This window comes from Rhincodon typus, chromosome 47 (assembly GCF_021869965.1).
Source record: "Rhincodon typus isolate 14 chromosome 47, sRhiTyp1.1, whole genome shotgun sequence".
NCBI classification, from domain to species: Eukaryota; Metazoa; Chordata; class Chondrichthyes; order Orectolobiformes; family Rhincodontidae; genus Rhincodon; species Rhincodon typus.
The window spans coordinates 5,299,898-5,312,310 of NC_063378.1; the positions used below are offsets into that span (position 1 = coordinate 5,299,898).

Genomic DNA, 12,413 nt, shown 5'->3' on the forward strand with positions numbered 1-12,413 from the left:
GATGAAGGGTCTAGGCCCAAAACGTCAGCCTCTCTGCTCCTATGATGCTGCTTGGCCTGCTGTGTTCATCCAGCCCTGCACCTTGTTGTCTAGGTCTTTAATTATGTTTTTCAATTACTTCAACTGGAAGGCACATGGCAGTGATTATTATATTAATTTATCTTAATGTAGCTAAACACGTGAACATTCAACAGTCAGTATGATACTTGGCTCATCGAATTAACTTCAAATCAGTAAACACTCTTAGGTCTTGCATTCACATCACAACATGGAAATGGCGAAATAATTCACTTACCATTTTCTGCTGAGCTAATATTTTGTCCTTGTGTTGAAGATTTCATTCTAAAATATTTGTGGAAAATAGAAAATTGTAAGTTTTTCATGAGAATATTGTACTGTAATAATTATGACCTGGAACAGAAATTCTACTTAACTTGTTATTGCTAATGGAAACTGTTTATTTTAAAAGTGTAAAATACAAATTTGCTACTGGCTGGCCACAATCCATATTAGGAATATAGACCAAATACTTCAGGTAATGAGGGACTGAACAAATAAAATGATCAGAACATAAGGGCATGAATTGCATTATTTTAACCTACCATTTACGTTGTTACAACTAGTCAAGAATTAAAAAAAATGAAACTACTTAAATTGATGAAGTCTAGGAGATTCTTTTGAATCACAGTTTCAGTATTGGTGAGTTAAAATCATGTCATTGCATCAGCAACAGGAAATGAACTTTCCATTGAATTAAAATGAGCAACTAACAAAGACAAAGGTTTTTTCTTTGATGCAAAATATAAAACATCAACATTGCCGGTGTAAATGTGCTTTGCAATTGTCTATGATTGAAGTAGAAACATTAATCACCCCTTTTTTTTATCAACCTACATTACTTAAAATCACCTGGCCATGAAGAAAAATTGTAAATTTCAGGGAAAAAACTTATATACTATACTTACCTTTGTGATTTCATTTTGATTAACCATGCGCTGAGCCCACTGATAAAACCCAGGCAAAGCAGAACAGCAATCACTATGCCTACTATGCCGACAGTGTCGATTTTATCCCTGGAATTTAATTGATCTGAAAATGCAACAGGCACAAGTAATGAAGAATGGCATCATAAAATGGCCACAATTGCATCCTCTTGATCAAACAGTCACTTCATTTACAAACATGGCTAGCAAGACAGAAACATACCAGTAATGTCATTAGACCTGTAACGGGGAGACCAGCTAATGAAGTGAGAGTTGGTGACTGCTAAATTCAGTTTGTAAATCTCGAATATATATAGCTGGCTTCTGTCTTGGTGAACATACAACTGTTGTCAATTGTAAAAATCCTCTGGTTCATGAACATCCTTTATGAAACAGAGGCTGTTGTCCTTCATAGCTTGCCCTACATGTGACTCCTGGACTGTAGTAACTCTGGTTGACACTGAAATGCCTTCTGTAATGGGTGTGAAAGCTACACAATACCAGGACAACAAATGATGGCCTTTGCAGTGATGCCCACACTTTACAAAAAGTAAGAAAAAGAAAACTAACTTCAGTGAGCAACCTAGTTGTAGAGCTTCTGTGCACTTGGTAAAACCAGCTTTTTAATTTTTTCTTCTACAGATTTTACAGGCTGAAACAAGTGTTGAGTTGCTTTCAACGCAATCCCATAGTTGCTAACTAGAATTTCAAAACTCCAAAAAAAAAGAGGCTTTTACATCCTTTTTTTCATTCTGGAACATACTAATATGGTACCTCAGTTGCTCTGTATAAATTTCGCATTCTTTCAAATTCCATTCTCTGAGTCTTGCATTGGATTCCAATTGTTCAATTATAAATTATTCAGGTGATGTGGACTTTTCTGTTTTGGCCAGCATTTATTTCCCATTCCTATTTGAACTTGAGAAACTGTTGGTGAACTGCTAATTTGATCCACTGCAATCTGGTTGGTGCAAGGACACCCAAGATACTCTTTAGGAGGTGAGTTCCATGACGTTGACTCAACAGCCTTATCGGAATTGAAATATAGTTTCTGGTCAGGATGGTGAATGGCTCGGCGAAGATCGTGAAGCTGGCAGTGTTCTGATGTGTCTGCTACCCATCTGCTTTCAGATGAGACTGGGCACAGGTTTGGAACATGCTGTTGAAAGACTCCTGGTGAATTTCAGCAAAAAGGAGATGTCTAAGTAACCTTGTATTTCCAGCAATGCACAACTTTACTGACATGGATTCTACAGCCCATTTTGCATTTGGCTGCATTTACATATCTTTGAAGCCCAAGGGGTTCAGGGCAGTGGGGAGCTCAACTATTGTTCAAATGGTGGGGAAGCCAAAAAGAGACGTGGAACAAACCGCTGCCCACAATTACAGATGTTTCTTTAAATATTGGAAAATATATAAGGAAGCCAAAGATAAATCGTGGATTGTTAATGAACTGTATGTGGTAGAGCAAAACAGATGTTTTAGCCTGGATTTCACCAGCAAATCAGCAATAGGAAGAATTCATAGTTGGTCTACTAGTGTAGAATTATAAAGCCATATATGAAATAGAGACAGAAGTATGTCGTTTGGCCCCTTGACTTTACTCTGTCATTAATAGGATTATGACTGACCTGACACTACTTATATCCACTTTGCCTCTCTTTCCCTGTAACTCTTGATTCCCCTACTGATCAGGAATTTATCTATCTCAGCCTTAAAGAAACACAAGTGTTCTTCCCAACAGCTCTCTGTGGCAAGGATTTCCAAAGACTCACACTCCTCAGAGAGAAGAAAGTGCTCCTCATCTCAATTTTAAAATGGCACTCCTTAATACTGAGACTATGCCATTTGTTCCAATAGTCTCTCAAGAGGGGAATTTGGGCAAGGATAGGCCACTTGATCCTTAATGGTTATTCTGCTATTCTGTCAGAACATGGCTAATCTGTTTACTGTCAAAAACATAGGTAATACCGCAAACAAGCTATAAATAAGAAAATAGAAGTAAGGGAGTAACTCAGGGAAATTACAATCAGTGAAAACAAAATACTGAATAAATGGTTGAGACTACAAAGTGGTAATTGCCCAGTTCCTGATGAACAACATCCCAGCATCACACTGTACCAATCACTCTGTAATGGTTTATTGAATCATACCCATTTACCACAATGTATGCATTCAACACATTATTCTTTCTATGAATGCTACATATACTCAACTACTGTGCCTTTAAATCAGTGTTTTTTTAACATTACATTCCATTTTGATTCAACTTCATGCTTGTCGTTATGTCATTTTTCATCTAAACTTACTTACTCCTCTTCTAGGCCTTTTTAACAGGTTTCTTTTCTTAGCGTATCTCCTTGAGAGGATGTGAGTCTTGATCTTGCCAAAGTGCAACCCGTCCAACTTATAGAGTTCTCACCTGCCACAAATAATGTTAAAAAGCCTCAGAAATCTAACGCCTTCCCTGCTGCGCCAGTTTTCCATCCACATACCAATCACTTAACTATCCTGTCTTTGTGCTCTTGAGTGCATTGTATTGAGTGCAAGCCCATTTACCACTTTGGAAATTATATTTTTCATTCTCCTTGCTAGGTCCCTGAAATCTGTGTTGTGGGTTTCACTCATTTTCCTACACAAGTTCTTCAGTCTTGCGACAATTGGAGATAGTGTGGAAAATGTTGATGACAAAGATGTAGAGGGAAAAAATAATGCCATATCTGAACATGTGTAGGGTTGGTGACTTGACAGGCCTGGATGAACTGCATCTCAGTTTTCTCTGGCAAATGATGGTGGACATACAGACAGGAAATGCGTTGTTCTTTCAGTCTTGCCTAGATACACGTGTGAGTCAATAAAAATTGTCAGAAGAAAATCTAACTCCCCACTGAAACAAGAGTGAAAAGGATAGTCTTAGAGATTATAGGACAGTATGTCTAAATACCAAGAATTTGGAATCCATTAACTGGGAAGGGAAGTTATATGGCACTTGTTTTAAGATAATCAAATGGCGCCAGAAAGAATTTGTAAAGTGAAAATTGTATTTGATTGATCTAATTTATATTTTTGATGGAACAGTAGAAGAATTTGATTAATAAAATGGAGTGGGCATTGCTCAAAGGGATAACTGGAAGGCACCTCAAAAAGTTTGCACATCAAAGACTGATTAACAAAAGTGATGTTTATGAAATGGCATGCCATGGTGCAATGGATTTTCTGAAATGCTACAAGGTTCAGCCATCATATTTTTATTCCCTACAAACAGCACAGAAAGTTTTTTTTTAACTTCCCCAGAAATCAAGCACTATGTCAAGTCCCTAAACAAAAAGTGGACCTCTTCTAGAGTGGGCCTTGGGATATGTGGCTTCAATTACATGGTGGTGACAATTAGTTTCAGAAGTTATTGATCAGCAACAAAGGCTGGCCTCCCATAAGCAACATCTTAAAGAAAGCAGTTTATTATACTGACATAGCAAGTAATTAGAAAAGTAAACTTTTCTAACTGTCGGAGCATGTATCGTTGTATTTTAGATGAATAAAAGCCGACTGGATTGAAGTGCAGAAAATTCCAAGGGCTTATGACAAAATGGATCTCATTGAAAAATCTTTCACTCGGTGTCACAATTTAAGAAAAAATAAAGGTGCCACCCATTTGCAACAGGCATGAGCAGTAGCGTTTTCTTTTCTCATGATGGGTTGTGAGTCTTTCTCATTTCTCAAAAGATAATGGAAACAGAACAGAATGAGGAAGGGCGAATGAAAGATTATTTCATACAGTTGGGAAAGGTGAAATTATTGGATGAAACCTGGAAGTTACTAAATATTTCCAACTGTCTCATTTTCCCTGTTCAAAGCATTGTTTTGAACCTCCTTTGACATGAGTTTGATCAGCTGTCCTACTTTCTTCATGTTCCAGCAGCATGATTGTTTATCAGCTACAAATTGTGTGTTTTTTTAAATCATGCACAGAAGAGGGCATCTCTGGCCTGGCCATCAAATTCTACCATCTGCTGATTTGAATTCAGCCTCAGAGAAGTACTCAGGTTTCTGCATTGGTAGTCTAGCGATGATGCCACCAGGCCATCTCCTACCCAAATAATGGTCCTTAAGCTGAAGGGGCAATTAAGGACGGTCATGATGCAGGTATTGCAAGTGATGCTCACATTACAAGGTGAAAAATATAAGGAGTCCGCCTCAGCTATACTCACTGATGTTCAGACCCACAAATTCTTCAAGATTCACCTAACGTTCATTGTCTCTCTGGGCTCTGCCTTCCATCCTGTCTCAACTCCCCTCTCTTCAGACACAATGCCCAACAAAATTAGAATGCAAGTTGAACCCTCCACTCACTCTGATGTATTTTTCCATATCCCATGTGAGGTTGGCCTCTCTAGAAACAGGACCCTGATAGGAAACATTGGAAATGGAAGTAAAACCTGTTTCGGTGCTCAAGATCTATGTGTGGCAGTGCTGTTAGGTGCACAGCTCTGAGTGGGTGGAACTCAGAGAACATCTGGAGCTCGCTGCCCCCCCACACCCCATCCTTCCCTAAAGGGCAGCATTGAACCAGAAATTGCCACTTCCCACCCGAATAATTAACAGTGGTTTCAGGGTCAACATGAGGCTCTTCATTCTTGATTTCTATTGAATTCAAATTCCACCATCTACTGATTTGAACCCAGGGTCTCCAGATCAGTATCTGATAGTTTACCAAGATACCACTAGGCCATCTCCTCAACAAGCAATGTCCCTTAAGCAGAAGGGGCAAGTTAGAACGCTCACAATGCAGGAACTGCAAGTGACACCTATATTGCAAGGTGAAAAATTTAAGGAAGCTGGCTCAGGTACATTCACTGATATCCAGACCCAGCAAATTTTCAAAGCTCACCTAACATTCATCATCCCTCTCGTGATCTTTGACCTCCATCAAACCACCCCCAACCCCTAACCAAGCCAACGCCCAAACAAACCCAACCAACTTGAACCCTCCACTCAATCCGATATATTTTTCCAGATTGCTTGTGACATTTGCATGCCCTGAAGATGGTCCCTTATGGGAAACATTGGAAATGGTCAGGATCTATGCGTGGCACTGAGACTGGATGTACAGTTCTGGGTGGTGGAACTCAGGATGAGTTTGAAGCTCGACCCCTTGCCACCCTGCGTGTGCATGGACAAAACAATTCCTGGACAGTATGCATTCTCCTCCCTTAACGCAGGCAACCCCACGCACAGAGCAATAGGACATGCAGCTAACCAAGTACATTCAGGGTGAGGGTCGCTGATGCTTTGCTGCAACTTCAGAGGCCATGCTAACGGTGTACTCGCCACTGTCTGAAAATGTCACTGACTTCAGCAGGAGGGATCCATTTGGCAGTAAAATCTCAGAATGCAATTTATATTCAATACTTAGAAAAACGGATGAACCGATCTACAATGCAACATTTGTCCCATTGAACTCCCAATTCCCAACTTTCACTGCAGCTGACAGTTTTAATGAAAAAAAATTTCTCCAACACTCATGTTAATCTGCCTGTGTTCGGCCTAGATCAGCAAGGCTTGGATCCAATTAAAGAAATAAACATCATTGGAAGAAATTTGATCCAAGATAGAATTCTCTAGAATGAGAATGGCATTTTTGTTTAAACTTGACCTGTTTTTCACGATCAATTGATTTCTGTCTTATGTTTTATTTACTAAAATGAACAGTGTGAGGGTGTGATTCTTACTGATTGAGGACAGACTAAGCAAATGAGGGCATTGGCTATTTATTTGGATGGTGATGGTGTTTAGGAATATTGGGGTAAAGGCAGGAGATTAACATCGAGTAATAGAGGCATTGCAGGCATTGTTCTCATTATAATCTCCTCCTGCAGGGTAATAATTGAAATTGTGTCCATGCTGAATGTTAATCCAGAGGAAGGCTTGGGAAGAAAAAAAAATGCAACTTTCTGGCCAGGATACTTGAAAGTACCTTGTAAAGTAATCCTATCAGCTTGCATTGGCTTTACCTCACGTAATAGTCTATATATTATTAATTGACATACCAATGCCACAAACCCTCAACAACAGATTGTATTGTAGCTAACGCATTTCCATCAACAACTTGTGTGATGTTGCCAAACTCTGAGCTGGCCAAAGTTACTTTCTGAATGCCAGTGCAGGACAATTTCCAATCTACATCTAATGACAGGGATATGTTGAGTCAGATGGAAGTTCAGATGTTGCAACCCATTAGGTCAGAGAGGAGGTTCTGCAGCAATGTTTTAGTGAATTCCTGCGTCACTGTGGCATCTGCCATGAATGACATTGGAACATTACAAATGATTTAAATCGTGTTTAGGATTCAGAAATATTAAAATGAAATGACTGCTGAATTGCAGCATTCCATTTCATGTATTTAAGCTTATTCTGATTTTTTGTTGTGTGAAAAAAGTGCTGTTTTGGCACCGTGGATGTTAATTGCCGACGCGGAATGAGGATATATATTCCTGTAAGTTCAGAAAACGTGAGAACATATCTGTGATTCAGAGCAGCGTAACACTGCTCACACGTTGCATGAGTGTGGAAGGAGAAACAAAAATGAAAGTCAAAATTTACCCCTCTTGTTTACATGACAGCGTCAGCTAGAAGAATAAATGGGGCCTATCCATAAAGTCTGTTTTGGGCAGCACGGTGGCTCAATGGTTAGTACTGCTACCTCACAGCACCAGGGACCCGGATTTGATTCCACCCGCTGGCGACTGTCTGTGTGGAGTTTGCACGTTCTCCCAGTGTCTGCGTGGGTTTCCTCCAGGTGCTCCGGTTTCCTCCCACAATCCAAAGATGCGCAGGCTAGGTGGATTAGCCATGCTAAATTCCCTGAAGTGTTCAGGGGTGTGTAGATTAGGTGGGTTATGCAGGATGGGCATGGGTGGGATGATCTGAGGGTCAGTGTGGACTTGTTGGGCCGAAGGACCGGTTTCCACACCGTAGGGATTCTATGATATACAAGATGACGAATATTCTACCGATAAATGTTGCTCAATGAAAACAAAACATATAAACCCCTCCTTGTGGAGGATGCATGTTGTAGAAAAGCCAGTGGATAGTACATTATAATAACACTCATGGATGAAAAGTGAAATCAATACAAAATTTCTGATGTCAGTCTGGCGAGGATTTTCACATCATATGTTGGTTTATAGTACAAGTGACTCCAGGCCTAGAGAAACGTGATAAACGATAAGCTGCAATTTTTTTGAAAGTCATTCCCAAATGTGACTTAGCCAGCATTTATTGCATATGCCTGACTGCTCAAATGGCAATAAGAGTCACAAAGTTGCTAGTCTGGAGTCATGTATAGGTCAGACAATGCAAGAATGGCAGATTTCCTTCACCAAAAGGACACCAAAACCAGACTCTTCCCCCAACTCGGATAATCAACAATGGATTCAGGGTCACCATGAGGGTCTTCATTCCAGATTTCTACTGAATTCAAATTTCACCATCCACTGACTTGAACCTGATTCACCAGAGCAGCATTTGGATTTCTGGAAAGATAATCTACTAATGATACCACTGGGCCATCTCCTTCCCAAACAATGGCCCTTAAGGTGAAGGGTCAATTAGGGATGGTCACAATGCAGGCACTGCAAGTGACGCCCACATTTCAAGGTGGAAAATGTAGGGAACCCGGCTCCAGAGCACTCACTGATGTCCAAACCCACCAATTTTCCAAAACTCCCCAAAGTTGCATCAGATTTCTGGTTTACTCCCAAGGCCAAATTCAACTGAGGGAAGGAACAAAAGGTTGAAGGAGATAAATTAATGGCTGAAGAGGTAGTGTATTGTTCAGGGACTCAGGTTTTTGAATCTCTTTTTGGACATAAAAGAACTGTTCATAAAAGGATGGCTCTAACCTGAACTGGAATCGGACCAATATCTCAGCAGGGAAATTTGCTCATTCCATTAATGGAGACTTTATACTGACAAAGAGGGCAATTGGAGGAATCATAAGCAGCAGTGTAAATAGAACGATTGATGGGGAAGGATCTGAATGAGAAGACAGCACATCAATTAGAACAGAAAGACATGAGAGAGTCAGAGTACATAGTAAATCTGAAGAACCAACTTGACTTTATGTCAATGCAAAGGGTCTTACAGGTAAGGCTGATGAATGCAGGGCATCTTAAAGAAAATCAGATTGGGACGTCATAGCTATTACAGAAACTTGGCTGAGAGATGGACAAGACTGGTGGCTCAATGTTCGTGGTTTTAGATGCTATTGGAAGGATAGGAAAAGAAACAAGAAAGGAGGGGACTGGAGTTTTTGATTAAGGAAAACATTACTGCTGTAACTAGAGAAGATATTTCTGAAAACATCATCCAGAAATATCCTGAAAATATAAGGGCAGAAATTGAAAATAAGAAAGGAAAGATCACTTTGATGGGATTGTACAAAAGGTCCCCCACTAGTCGGAGAGAAATTGAGAAACAAATATGTAGGGAGATCTCAGATATATGTAAGCATATTATGGTTGTAAAATTGGGGGATTTTAGTTTTCTAAACATTGACTGGGGCTAACATAGTGTTAAGGTTTGGATGGTGAAGAATTTGTCAAATGTGTTCAAGAAAATTCAAGAGAATGAGCAAAACTAGACCTTCTTTTAGGTAATAAGGCAGGGCAGTTGACTGAAGGAAATGTAGGCGAACACTTTGGTTCAAACGACCATAATTCTATTCAATTCAAAATGCTCATGGTAAAAGATAAGCCTTCCATAAAAGTTAAAGTTTTTTTATTTGGAGGAAGGCAAATTTTAATGGTACAACACAAGAACTTTAAAAGTTGATCGGAGTAGACTGTTCACAGGTGAAAGGATGTCTGACAAGTGGGAGGCTTTCAAGGATGTAATGAGGAGAGTTTACGGACATTATGTTCCTGTCAGAATGAAGGATAAGGCTGGTAAGATTAAGGAACACTGAATGAATAAAGATATAATGGTTCCAGTCAAGAATGAAAGAGAATCTCATTTTAGATATAGACAGCTTAGTTTAATTGAATCTCTCAATCAGTATAAGGAGTGTAGGGTATTCTTGAGAAAGCAAAAATGGATTATGAGATAGCATTGACAGATAAGATTAAGGATAATCCAAAGAGTTTCCACAAATACATTAAGAGCAAAAGGATAGCTAGAGAGGGCCCTCAAAGATCAAGGAGGTCACCGTTGTGTTGAACCACAAGAGATGGAAGAGACACTAAATGAATATTTTGTGTCAGTTTTCTTTCTGTGGAGAATGAAATAGAGGCTAGATAATGCAGAGAAATGTTTTTGATGTTTTAAAAACAATTCACATTGTAGAAGAGCAAGTACAGGATGTCTTAGATAATATAAAGGTGGATAAATCTCCAGGACCTAATGTATCCCAGAATATTGTGGGGAATAAGGGAGTAAATTGCAAGAACCCTTGCAGAAGTATTTGCATCATCTACAACTACAGGTGAGGTGCATCATGACTGGAGGGTGGCTAATGTTGTGCCTTTGTTTCAGAAATGTTGTAAAAACAAACTGGGGAACTATAACTGTGAGTCAGCCTTTGGCTGTGTGTAAATTGTTGAAGGTAATTTTAGTAGGTAGGATTTATGGACATTTAGAGGGGCAAAAATTGATTAGGGATAGTCAGCATGATTTTGTGCAAGGAAAATCATGTCTCACAAACTTGATTGAGTTTTTTGAGAAGTTACCAAAAAGATTGTTGAGGGCAGAGCAGTAGATATAGTTTACTTGCACTTTAGTAAAGCCTTTGACAAGGTTGGGCATGTAGACTAATTAGTAAAGTAGGTCATAAGGGATTCAGATTGACTTGCTAGTTGGATACATAACAGGCTTAGAGGCAAGATAAAGGGAGTAATGGTGGAGGGCTGCCTTTCAGACTGGAGGCCTGTCACCAGTAGTCTTCCACATGGATCAGCTCTGGGTCTTCTTTTGTTTGTCATTTATATAAATGATTTGGATGAAAATATAGAAGACATGGTTAGTAAGTTTGTGGACAACACCAAAATTGGTGGCATCGTAAATGGAGAAGAAGATTTTCTAAGATTACAAAGGGACCTTGATCGATTGGGCAAATGGAGCTCAATCTGGATAATTGTGAGGCATATTTTGGCACAACAAGCAAGGGTAGGGCTTATACAATTAATGGTGGGGCCTTGTGCAGTGTTGTAGAACAAGAGGGACCAAGGAGTTCAGGTACAAAGTTCTTTGAAGTTTACATCACATACAGACAGGATGGTTAAAATGCATTTGGCATGCTTGCATTAATTGCTCAGTCCTCTGTGTGCAGGAATTGAGAAGTCATGTTGAGGTTGTACAGGACATTTGTTAGGTCTGTTCTGGAATACTGCACCCAGTGCTGCTTGCCCAGTTATAGAGAGGATATTGTTAAGATGAAGATGGTTCAGAATAGATTTACCAAGCTGTTGCCAGGTATGGAAAGTAATCATAAATAAAGTCTGGGTAGACTGTGACTTTTTTCGATTGTTAGGTTGAGACACAACCTGAAAGAAGTTTATAAAATAAAGGGGTATAGATGGAATTAATTGCAGTTGTCTTTTCCCTAAAATAGGGGATTTCAGATTAGGGGGGCACATTTTTAAGGTGAGAGGAGAGAGATTTAAGAAAAAGACATAAGGGGCAACTTTCTTTAAACAGAGACTGGCTTGTGTGCGAAATGACCTTCCAAAGTAAGTGATGGATATGAGTGCATTTACAATGTTTAAAAGACATTTGAAGAACTACATGAATAGGAAAGGTTTGGAGGGATATGGGAAGGAGCAGGCAGGTGAGACTAGTTTAATTTGGGATTATAGCCGGCGTGGACTCGTTGGACCGAAGGGTCTGTTTTCGTCGTGCATGACTCCATGACTCTATCCATCTCATCATCTTTTCAGCGACTCTTGGGTAGGCATATAGAAGAGAGTAGAATATAGGGTATGCAGGGTAAATTGATCTCGTGGGCCGAACGGCCTGTACTGTGCTGTACCGTTCTCCGTTCTATGTTCTATCCCTGCTCCGGCCCACAACCCAAACGAACCAATGCAAACCAAACCGGAGATCAAGTTAAACCCCCCTCTCACTCCGATATATTTTTTTTCGATATCGCATGTTAGTTTGGCCTCACCAGAAGCAGATCCCTCTTGGGAAACATTGGAAACGGAAGAAACCCGTGTACGTGCACAGGATTGCTGTCTGGCAGTGCTGTCAGGCACACTGCTCTGGGTGGGTGGAACTCAGAGCACGTTTGAAGATCCACCGCCCCGTCCCCACGGCTGTACACAGAGCAAACAATTCCCGCTTATCATATACACCCCTCTAACGCTGCAATCCCATGCACAGAGCAATAGATCATGCAGCTTACCAAGTACATGCAGGGTGATGGTCGCTGATGCT

At 40.0% G+C, this 12,413-nt stretch overlaps 1 long non-coding RNA gene across 1 annotated transcript; it reads right to left on the reverse strand.

Annotated features, from left to right (window-relative positions):
* Nucleotides 1-295: 295 nt before the first annotated feature.
* Nucleotides 296-12,413, reverse strand: LOC125487900. The gene is made up of 3 exons (XR_007266148.1): nucleotides 12,382-12,413; nucleotides 966-1,089; nucleotides 296-342 (listed from the first exon to the last, which is right to left on the reverse strand). It is a non-coding gene; the product is annotated as an uncharacterized LOC125487900 (long non-coding RNA).